Here is an 11,199-nt window from a genome sequence, read left to right as displayed (position 1 = left end):
TCAGAGTTTACTGCCTATGTTTTTTTCTAAAAGTGTTATCGTTTCGAGTCTCACATTTAAGTCTTTAATCCATTTTGAGTTTTTTCTTACATACGGTGTAAGAAGGTGGTCTGGCTTCTTTATTTTGCACCATTTATTGCATAGACTGTCTCTACCCCATTGTACGTTTTCTGGCGCAGCTACTGAAGAGAGAAGCTAGAGGGGCATGAGAACAATTGGGGAGGGAGGGAGGGGTCAGGATCCAGGAGTCATTTGGAGTTGAGCAAGCTCTTCCAACCAGGGAGTTAGGAAACAGTTTTGTCCCAGGGGCTTGGGGCTTAGCATTTGGCTGGAGGGTGGATGGAAAGAATTTCCACCCCCTTTCTTTATGGTTGGACTAATAATATAATAAAATTGACACAGGACTGGAATATCACAGAAACATCCATTTAACATGTTCTCATTGGAGACTCACAATATGATGCTCAGATCATAGAACGAAGCTCAAAGAAATGACCGAAACAGACACCTTTTTCTGCTTTTTAGACAAAGAGACAATCAACGGTGAGAAATCGACAGGACAAAAACCATTAGTGCTCATTGGAAAGGAACCCAAGTAAGGTTCGGACACTCCTCAGGGAGGAATCTGAACACACTCTGGGCTTGGGTAGTACGTCAGTAGAGGTGTCACTAGGCTTGTTTATATCTTTCCACTCTGGATTCTTCGAACTGTTGTGATCCGGCTCTCTCGGCCCTCAGGGGCAGGGGGGCACCCATTACAGGGGAGACTCACCTTCTGCTTCGGAGGGAAGAACAGAGAAGTCAGCGTTTCCTTCCAGGCAGGTTCTCAAGTAATTTTAATTCCCCCAAATCAACGTGCCACTGTGCGGTCTCTAGGGGTAGCCTGCCCTGAGCCTCGACAGCGGGCAGGGTCTGCTCTGGTTCTTCCTTCTGCACCCCAGGATGAAATGGCACCCCAAAAGCTTCCCTAGTTCATCTCGGAGGGTTTCCTGCTAGAAAGGGCAGGGGTCTTTCTTCCTAGATTCCTGGGCTTGCACCTTCCATTTTCCCTGCCTCTGTGTGACCCGGGGACTGACAGAGTGAAGAGCTGTTTTTGCCACAGCATAAGGGAACCGGACAATGCTATCCGGATGGGGCTCAGCGGCACAGTGGTCGGTTATGTAGTCTGAACACACGCTTTAGGGCACGGAGCAGGTCTTTATGCTCCCGACAGCTGTGCTGTCTCCCCAAGCCTGAGGCCCTGCATGGCTCCGATTCTGGGAGTGGGGTGGCGGAAGGAGTATTTCAGAAATGGTTTGTTCCCCGCATCCACCATGGCTGTGCACCCCTGCCCCATCTCGCTCTCCCTGCTCCTTGGGCCTCTAGGGAAGTGGGGTTCTCTTCAGCTGGGATTCAGGCCCATTCCTTAACCTCAGTTTAGCTCTGCTGTCCTCAGCCCCAAACTCCTGGCTGGAGAGTCCCCAGGCAACTGCCAGCTACTCCCCAGTTCTTGCTTGCAGCAGTGTATTGGTGCCTTTTAGCGGCTTCCCACTGCTGTGAGGATAAAGGTTGGATTCACCTAGGAAGTGACCATCAGGCCTGCCTGCTCTGGTATCTGATTCTTTCTCTGACCTGTCTCTGCTGCTTAAGAGCCACAGTGGCTTCTTTCATGCCAAGCTCCTTCTGCCTCAGGGCCTTTGCACATGTTGCTTCTGTTTGTGTGTCAGAATCATTTCCCAAGCCTGCCAGTCACTCCAATTCCTGGCTTCTTCACCTCATCTCCTTAATATCTCCTGACCCTTCAGCTCACTTCTCAAATGCTACACCCTTGGGCGTTTGAACATGTTTTAGTTACACACTTATTCATGAGACTATTTGATAAATATCTCACCTATTAGTGTGTCTTTGCTTTTAGCATTACACCCCAGGGCTTGGCCCAAGGCTCAGTGAAGAGTACCTCCTCATATCAATACACATGTGAGGTTGGGGGTTGGAAGATGGATGTTTTATAACCTTGTGTTAAGCACTCTCAACCTTGTGTTAATGCGTTCTCAGAATCCTAGCTCAGGGGAGAGGGGGCGGAACCTGGCCCTCCCAGGTGTATTGGGTGCTTAATTTGCATCTGAATAAGGGTTTGTTATCTTTTGGCTTCAAGATTTCTTCCCATTAAAAGCAAGAGACAAAGCTAGGGTGTATGTTTGCAGTAATGCCATCTCAAGGAAATAATTTGCTTAAATCCACTTGTGACCTGGGGGTACCAATCTGCAAATAAATGGGACTGCGTCCAGAAATCTGGAGCACTTGCTCCCTTGCACAGCTCCCCCTCACTCCAAGCACTGTGTGCTGGTAGTTCCATTGCGTTGCACCGATCCCAGCAGGCCGAGAGATGGCAGCCCTGGCCGTTTTTGCTTAGTGGTTAGAGTGTCTGCCTGTGGACCAAAGAGTTGTGGGTTCGATTCTGGCCAAGGGCACATACCTTGGTTGCAGTTTGGTCCTGGCCTTGGTCAGGGTCACATGGGAGGCAATCAGTTGATGCCTCTCTTTTGCATCGATATTTCTCTCCCTCTCTCTCCCTCCCTCCCTTCCACTCTGCCTGAAAATAAATGGAAAATATCCTTGGGTGAGGATTAAAGAAAAAAGAATGGAGCAGTTGGGACCTTTTTTTGACCCATGCCCACATGTTTGACCTATTTTGACCCATGCCCACATGATAGACCTTTTTTAACCCATGCCCACATTTGACCTTTTTTGACCCATGCCCACATGATTGACCTTTTTTTGACCCATGCCCACATGTTTGACCTATTTTGACCCATGCCCACATGATTGACCTTTTTTGACCCATGCCCACATGATTGACCTTTTTTGACCCATGCCCACATGATTGACCTTTTTTGACCCATGTCCACATGTTTGACCTATTTTGACCCATTCATAGGGTAGAAACCAGACGTGTTTCTTCTCCCACTAGGAGACATGACTCCCTCTAGAACAGTGATTCTCAACCTTCTGAATGCCGTGACCCTTTAATACAGTTCCTCATGTTGTGATGACAACCATAAAATTATTTTTGTTGCTACTTCATAACTGTAATTTTGCTACTGTTATGAATCGCCATTGGAAATGTGTTTTCTGATGGTCTTAGGTGACCCCTGTGAAAGGGTTGTTTGACCCCCAAAGGGGTCACGACCCACAGATTGAGAACCGCTGCTCTAGAACAAGCTGGTGTGTGACTTCACAGCTATGTTACCCCAAACTCCTTCAGCAGTGTCCCTGGATGGACTGGGAAGAAACACCATTTGCAAGGCAAGCCATCACCTTTCTGGGGTCCCTCTGCCACCTGTCACAGGTCAGCAGTGTCAGGTGGGGTGCCTGGGAAGTAATGTGCCACTTTGGAATTCTTGGCAGGGAAGGGGCTGGTACTTCTAGGTGGCTCAGCTTTGGAGTTCCAACCCCTGGTCTTTCCTTTCCCCAACAGGCTTGCAAAGCCTGGGTTTGATGTCTCTCCAGTACAAACTCAAAAAGCAATGAGGGAGCTGACCAACAGGCAGCATTAAAGGGCATCTGGGAGGATTAATACTTGCCCCAGGACACAGGCCTAGCAAGGGGCATGGTTTGACCTCTCACCTAAGAGCAAACCAAGAGGGGCAAAGATGCTGCAACCAAGTCCTCAGCTTGTAGAGGAAAAGACAGGGACACACAGGTTACTCCTCTACGTAAAGCCACATGAATCACAGCTGTCCTCCCCAAGGCCTCACTCTCTCAGCAGCCATTTACGGCTTCCAAATCTGATCTGTGTATTTCCTGCCTTGAGGTTTCAAGATCAGACTATTTGTTAAAACAATTCAATCATCCAGGGTTCGAGCTGGAAGGGGCTTCAGGGTTATCTAGCCCATTTCCTTCTTTGCAGGAATGAGAAAATGGAGGCCCAGGGTTGGGGTGTTAGAGGTAGGGCTGGACTCTTCTTAGCAGTAGCCATTCTCCCAGGGCTGAGGGTCTGTAATAAAGTCCCTGGGGCCCTGCCCGGACTTGGACATGGCAGTCTTTCTCAGGAGCCACCCCTCATCCTGTTGGCCCCATCTTGGCTCAGGCCAGACATCCTCATGGCCAGCAGCATGGCTTCCTGGGTACCAACCGAGTGGCCAGTCCTTGCTGTGTTTTCTGCCCAGGCCTGGCCCCTTGCCTCCCTACAAGCCTACTGGTCTGAGGACAGCGGGGTTCGTGAGCACCCTGAGGGCTAGCCCAGCCTCCCAGGTCAAGTCACAGGCTGAGTTGTGTAGAACCAGGATTTAAATCTTCAAATGCAGTTTTCCATCCTGCATTTGGATCCCGAGGGGTGGGCTGGGGAGGGGGCAGCACCCAGACCGGCAGGGCCAGGATGGGGGTCTTGAAAAGGGGTGTGTGGGCGGCAAATCTGTGGTTGGGGTTGAGCGCCCCACCCCCAGCACCCCACCTGGCTCTAGCTGAATGACAACTACAACCAGAGGCACCCGCTTCCCTTTCGCTGCCAAGACTCCGATGGACGTGGGCTGCTGCGTCTGGTGCTAGGTTATTTCATCTGATTTTCCCGTTCCCCTCGGTTTACTATTTCCGAGTGACAGCAGCTCCATCATCCTGTTTGTCTCGCTCCCTTCCCACCCTCACCCGAGGAAAATCAAAGGGCGGCAGCCGGTTGCAGGTCGCGCGGCGCTGGCCCGCCCTCGGCCGCAGGCTCCTGTTGCTTCTCGGAGGTGGCGGCCCTTTGCAAGAACCGCTTCCCTCCCCCCGCCCCGCGAAGGGGCTGCCCCCCGACCCGACAGCCCGCAGGTCCCGCGCCCAGCAGCCCGAGGGCCCCGCCCCCGCCCACCGCCCCCAGCAGCCCGCGGGCCCCGCCCACCACCCCCAGCAGCCCGCGGGCCCTGCCCCCAGCAGCCCACGAAGCCCCGCCCACCGCGCCCAGCAGCCTGAGGGCCCCGCCCACCGCCCACCGCCCCCAGCAGCCTGAGGGCCCCGTCCACCGCCCACCGCCCCCAGCAGCCCGCTGGCCCCGCCCCCAGCAGCTCGCGAAGCCCCCGCCCACCACCCCCAGCAGCCCGCGGGCCCCGCCCACCGCCCACCGCCCCCAGCAGCTCGCGAAGCCCCGCCCACCGCCCACCGCCCCCAGCAGCCCACGGGCCCCGCCCACCGCCCACCGCCCCCAGCAGCCCACGGCCCCGCCCACCGCCCACCGCCCCCAGCAGCCCGCGGGCCCCGCCCCCAGCAGCTCGCGAAGCCCCCGCCCACCGCCCCCAGCAGCCCGCGGCCCCGCCCACCGCCCACCGCCCCCAGCAGCCCGCGGGCCCCGCCCCCAGCAGCCCGCGGGCCCCGCCCCCAGCAGCCCGCGGAGCCCCGCCCGCCGCTCGCAGCCCGCAGGACGCCGGGAGGCGGGAAACAGAGCCTGTCCCAGCGCCGGCCCGCGCGCACTCCTGCTCCTCTGTTCCCCGCACGGGCTCCGGGCAGCGCCTCGGGGGACCGCGCTGTGCAGGTGAGCGGCTGCGGAGGTGGCAGAGTTGGGTTCTAATTCCGGGAGGGAGAGGCTCGCGAGGGTGGGGACGGGTCGGTTTGTTTCGTGGGTGTGCGCCGCGTTCCCGGGCAGCGGGGGCGTCGGAAGGGGACAGGGGCCTCCGAGGGCGGCAGGCCGTGCGGGGCGCGAGGCTGCTGCCGCCTGGAGCTTGGTTTTCAGAAGAAGGGGAAGCGCCGCACCACCCGTTCCGCAGGAGGCGTCTTCCCTTCGCAGCCGGCGAGCTGCGGACGCCGGAGTCGGGCTTGGGAGGGCGCCTGGCCGTGCGTGGGGACACGCGCAAAATGGAACGTGCTGGTTTGGGGAGTGGCAGGCGATGGGGGGAGGCAAGGAAGGGCCGGGGTTCCTGGGCACGGGGCTTCGGGAGAACGTGTGCATCAGTGTTCTTCTCCCCTTTGTTTATCCACTCCCGAGTTCTTCGAGGGAGACCCCCCCTTCCCCCTTCCCCCCTCCCCAGCCCCTTTCTGGGCAGGGCTGACGCTGGCAAAACCTCCCCATTGTGTCTCGCCGAGCTTCCGTGCAGAGTTGGAAGAGCAGCCCTAGCTCCCGGCGCTGCCTCTGGCTCTTACAAGTGGCGGCTGCCCCAGAAGGCACCCCAGGGTGGGAGCAGGGCACAGCTGCGCCGGAGAAGCGGGCCTGCCCGGACCCCTGCTGCCCACCTCCCGATGTGGGGGGCTGCGAAGGCTGCTTTCCACCCGCGTGGCCTCTGTCTCCACTTCCTTTGTCTCCTCGGCCGGTGCGCTCTGGCCGGCCGGACTTCAGGATCGGAGATGGGTAGCTGGGCAGCCCGTTCTTTGAAAGGAACCCCGCTCTGGGGCCCAGTGCCCTCATATTGTGTGTGTGTGGATGTGTATATCTGTCTCCAGCACCTTAGCCTTCTGCATGTGACCTGCCTGGTAGTTGCCATGGAAACTCCTTGAATTCTCAGTCTCCCTCCTTTTCCTGCCCATTCCTCACCTCCATATCTCCTCCCCTCCCCCCAACATGGCTGCCCAGTTACTGGTTATCCTGGCTTCTCTGGGTGGGGGACCCTGCATAGCTAGCTCCCCCCCAAACGGACATGGCCTCTTTACCCACTGCACTCATGCCCCCACACTACACGTCACAAACACACCCAAACATATACATACATGCCACACTACACACACCACCACTGATACACGTATGCACATCACATACACACCAAACACACATGCACATACCTCACTACAACACACCACCCACGGCGCTCCCCATACACCCTGCCATCAGGTTGTACGTGCTCACACACAGACACACAAACTGGAACCCTTGCCATAGCTTCCCCAACACACACGTGCGTGTGCGCACACACACACACATACACACGCGGTACTTCTAAATACATCTCAGCTGGAAGACCGGACATTTCCTGCCTGATCAGGCTCTGTGCTAAGGCGCACAGCGGGAGGCCCAGAGGGAGCCATCTCCCCAGGAACCCTGAGTGGAAGATAATGAGAAATGCACTTCCAGATCCCCTCCAAGGGGGAGCCCCTCTCCTGGGTGCTAGACTCCAGAGGCCAGTCTCAGACCAGAATTTAAATCTCTTCACGCTGCTCTCTCCATGCTCTGCCCCTGAGAAAGCCTGAGGCTCCTGGATGTCCTAGGAGTCTCTGCTCAGAGTGTCAGGCAGTCTGGGACCAGCAGAAGGCTCTGAGCTTCCACAAAGGAGGCAGGAAAGGTGACTTCAAGGAGAGGAAGGGAGGACAGGGAAGGGCTGGGAGAGGAAACGGGGCCACACAGGAGAGAGGAGCCAGGCAGCGGGAAGGAGGGAGCCAGGTGAGCTAGCTAACACAGCAAGTGGGCGATCTCCTGCCGGGGTCCAGGCCTCCCCCCTTCCCCCGGCACATTTTCCTGCTGGGTTCCTCCAATCACATCTGTGCCTCTAAGAGAGGAAGCAGGTTTGCAAAGGGCTCCGGGATGCCAGGCTTTTCCCAGACCTGTGGATTCTCTGGTGATCCGGTGGTGGACGCTGGAAACAGGAGCCTTCTTCCTGGCCTCTGTGATCTTGGAACTGACCGAGAACCCATCTCAGTCGGTCAGTCATTCAGTGAACTGGTTTACGGCCCTGTTAGGTGTTAGTTGCTGGGGACATGAAGGTGAGGAGGAAGGCACGGTCTCTGACCTTGGAATCCTCGATTTCTAAGAGCCAGAAGGTGCCCTGAGGGAGCATCCGATCAGGACATCGTGTGCGTGGGGACGTTGAGGCTGGGGCGTTCTGACTCCTCAGCCAGGATCTGTGACCCCACACTCCCTGTTTACATCTCTTGCCTTCTTACTGGCAGTTATTCTCTGGGGACTGGTATGTCCCTTCCAAGTGTGGGTCCCCTAGTGGGGAGCCTGCTTCATTACGTTTTCTTCCAGGGCGTGGCAAGAAGGAGCAATTACCCAGACCCCAGTAACTCCCCATAAATCAGAGCACGCACCCCCCCGGCCCTGTTGGATTCAGGTGGCTGCCATCTGGATGGGCAGGCAGACTGTGCCAGGCAGCCCCCAGGACTCACTGTCTAACAAATCACCCACCAGCTTCTGCCCGAGTGCCCTGGAGGAAATGAAGCAGTCCTGACAGCCACAGCCCCAGGGGGCAGAGAGCCTGGAGGCACAGGCCCAGGTTCTAGTCCAGGCTCTGCCCCAGGGGTAAGTGCATTTATTCCACAGATATTTTTTTTGAATACAAACTGGGCTTTTGGTGAAAGCCAGAAATAGTGTAGGCTGATCTGAAGCTACTGAAACCCTCCAAGATTTTAGACTCTCTTTCCACATCTGCCTATTTCTCTATCTGTCAACGTTGCCTTGTTTGTACGGGGGTTTAAGTTCCATGATTTCAAAGGCATTCCTCTAAATTTTTGTCGGTTATGCGATCTGAAAGAGATCCCTTTTCTCGCTAGTTGCTGAATCGTAGTCATTATTTCAGAAAACAGGGCTGCAGCTGAGCCGAGCCGAAAGGGGGCTGGTCTCTGTTTACTCCAGACAAAACCTCCCTTACACCCAGGTTCCCAAGAAACTGAGACCAAGCTTTCTCCTGGGCTGTGGGAGCCGGCCCCTCCTGGACTCTGGTCTACCTGGTCTCTTCTGCCAGGACCAAACGGGCTGGGTGGAGCCTTGAAGAAGCAGAGAGGATGAGATCCGTGCTTTGGTGGGTCTGTGCAGGCCCCCGGAGGAGAGCCTTCGGCCAGCTAGGGAGCCGGGCAGGAGGTGCTGGTAGTGCTCGGCCCTGATAAGAAGCCCTGTGTCTTCAGCCCAGACAAAAGCTGGAGGGCAACTTGGCAGCTCTGGAATAGGAGGGAGGAGGGGAGACGCTGGCCTGGGAAAGTATGAAGTCAACCTGGAGTCTGCTAGACGAATATCGGAGGGGGCACAAGCCCAGGGAGAGGGCTGGGACCCGGGGAGTGGCTGCTCCAGTGCAGCACATCCGGTCTGGGGCGCAGGGGAGCAGGGATGGGGGAGGGTCTAGTGGGAACGGCAGCGACCTCCACCCAGCTGAAGGGCAAAGCCAGGCCTCCGAAGAAACCTGAGGCCACGATCTTAAATGCATTCATCACCACTCTAACGAATGTCACTCGCGTCCCTCTACTGTGCCAGGCTCTGTGGGCTTCCTTCACTGAGCTGCCAAAGGTGGTTCCTCACTCACCAGGGCCCTCCTGCTGAGGCCAGTCGATGTGTCCTGTCCCTTCCTCTCCCCTGCTTGCCAGCCCCCTCCCGTCAGGAAGGCTCGGCAACCCCATTCAACAGGAAGGCACATGCACACGCACACTTGCACACGTCCCTTTCAGACATGCGCATACTCCAGCAGACCTAACACCGCGAGAGCGCGTGCTCCCAGGTTCTTGCGCACCCTCTCACCTCAGCCAGCCGCCGTTCCTCGCCTGGACGGTTGTTCTCATGATGATGTCATTGCGATCACTACCGGCTCAGGCTTCTCGCGAGTGTTGACGGTGCACCAGGCAAGCCACGCAGTTCACCCTGCTCAGTCCGCACGCTCCTTCGACTCTTCACCTCCCCTGGCTCAATCCCGGTCCGTTCCCCGCTGATCTGATCAGTCCATGAAGTCAGACTGTGTCTGTCCAGTGCCTGTGCGCAAGGTCAGGTGCCTGGCAGGGGCTCTCCCGGCTCTCGTTGACCCCGCTGCGGCCGCTCTGGAGTCACCGTCTCGGGATGGTCATCCCAGGACTGTCCCCTCCCCCACCCGTGCTCAGGCCCCGTCTGGGATGAGCTCTCCCTGCAGCCCGCTGACTAGGGGCTGCTGGCCTTTGGAGACACACACAGGGGCTCTAATCTGGGCCCTTATGGTGGCTAGTTTTTCCTAAGCCTCGTTTTCCATACCTGTCGAAGGAGCGTGCGGACAGCAGGGTGAACTGCGTAGCTTGCCTAGTGCACCGTCAGCACTCACGAGAAGCCTGAGGCGGTGGTGATCGCAATGACATCATCATTAGAACGAATTAGAACGACATCGTGCTGTTACTGTATCACCCTTTCAGGCTCCTTCTTCAGAGAGCTCTTCCTCCTTCCTGGGAAACCGACAAGCCTTCCTGTTCCCGTCCCCCTGAACCCTTCGGCCCACTGTGGGTGCGTTTTAGCTGCTTCTGCCCACGCCTTCTCCCCCCACCCCATTTACCTCTTCACCGGCCACGTCAGTGAACCCTGGACGGTCAGCGAAGCCTGGCCGGGTGTGGGGCACGTGGAGAAAGGCCCGTGAGCACGCGTGGGCTGAAGGTGGGGGGGGAGTTCTCCCCCACCCAGAGCCGTTGAAGCCCACCTGTCCTTCAGGGCTGCCTTCTGCGTGGGCCCCCCCAGGTGTGCAGCACACGTTCCTAGGGTGCGGGTCCCTTCATTCCCACGCGGCTCGCTCTCGCGGCCGGGATGCTCGAGGGCTGAGGTCCGCGCCGGAAGCCGACGCCTCACAGCGTTTGGTGACGGGTTAGACGGAGACCTGGAGAGCAGAAGTGAGCAGGTCGGGGCTTGGGGACGCGGAGGACGTTTAAAGTGTCCTTAGACATTCACTACAGATGCTCAGGTGGTTCTGAGCGTAGCCTGGATTGTGGTTTAAAGGCACTGAGGCACCCATTCAGCCAGTCATCAGTATTTACTGAGCAGCTACTGTGCTGAGCTCTGGAGACGGTGCTTGAATGCGGTTCTGCCTCCAAGGAGTTCGGAGACACCCCCCGGGGACGGTGTGTGGAGAGAGGTGCAGCCTTGCTCTGAGGGCTGTGTCAGGGAGGGGACGGTGCTCGAGCAGAGTAAACAAGGTCGGGTAAGCCTCTGTGCTGCACAGGTGCCGCCCTCACCTCCCGGACGCAGGGCAGACTTCTCGGTGTGCCGGCGCCCTGGATTCATCCCCAGGCCCTACCCCTGGAGCAGGACAGTTTGAATATATGCAGAGTACTCTGCAGGCTCAAACACACCTGGAGCCCCGATTTCAAGGAGATGGGCTGGCGGGCAGAGGTCGTATAAGGGGCTGGCCAAGTCGCCTGGTTACTGGCTGTGGCTGTGGCTGTGGGTGGGCCGGGCCCCTGGACCTCTGGCCCTGGCAGCTCCTCCGGGTTTGTTTCTGATGCTGGGACTGCTGGTCTGTGGTCTGGCTTCTCTTGAATGGTCCTTTGTTAGCAGATGTGTGGAGGAGGTGATCCCATGGTCAGCCGGGCTCACTGGTGCCCGCCCGCCTG

At 57.5% G+C, this 11,199-nt stretch overlaps 1 protein-coding gene across 1 annotated transcript in view; it reads left to right on the top strand.

The window, feature by feature from the left end:
• The first annotated feature begins 5,388 nt into the window (after positions 1–5,388).
• The window catches only part of LOC118627774, a 49,866-nt gene continuing 44,055 nt past the window's right edge, over positions 5,389–11,199 (top strand). The window contains exon 1 of the mRNA XM_036258218.1: positions 5,389–5,482. The gene's annotated coding sequence lies outside the window, so the exon portion shown is untranslated. The remainder of the gene's footprint in view (positions 5,483–11,199) is intronic.

This window comes from Molossus molossus, unplaced genomic scaffold, assembly GCF_014108415.1.
Source record: "Molossus molossus isolate mMolMol1 unplaced genomic scaffold, mMolMol1.p scaffold_m16_p_13, whole genome shotgun sequence".
Classification (NCBI taxonomy): domain Eukaryota; kingdom Metazoa; phylum Chordata; class Mammalia; order Chiroptera; family Molossidae; genus Molossus; species Molossus molossus.
This window is presented reverse-complemented; position numbering and strand designations above follow the sequence as displayed.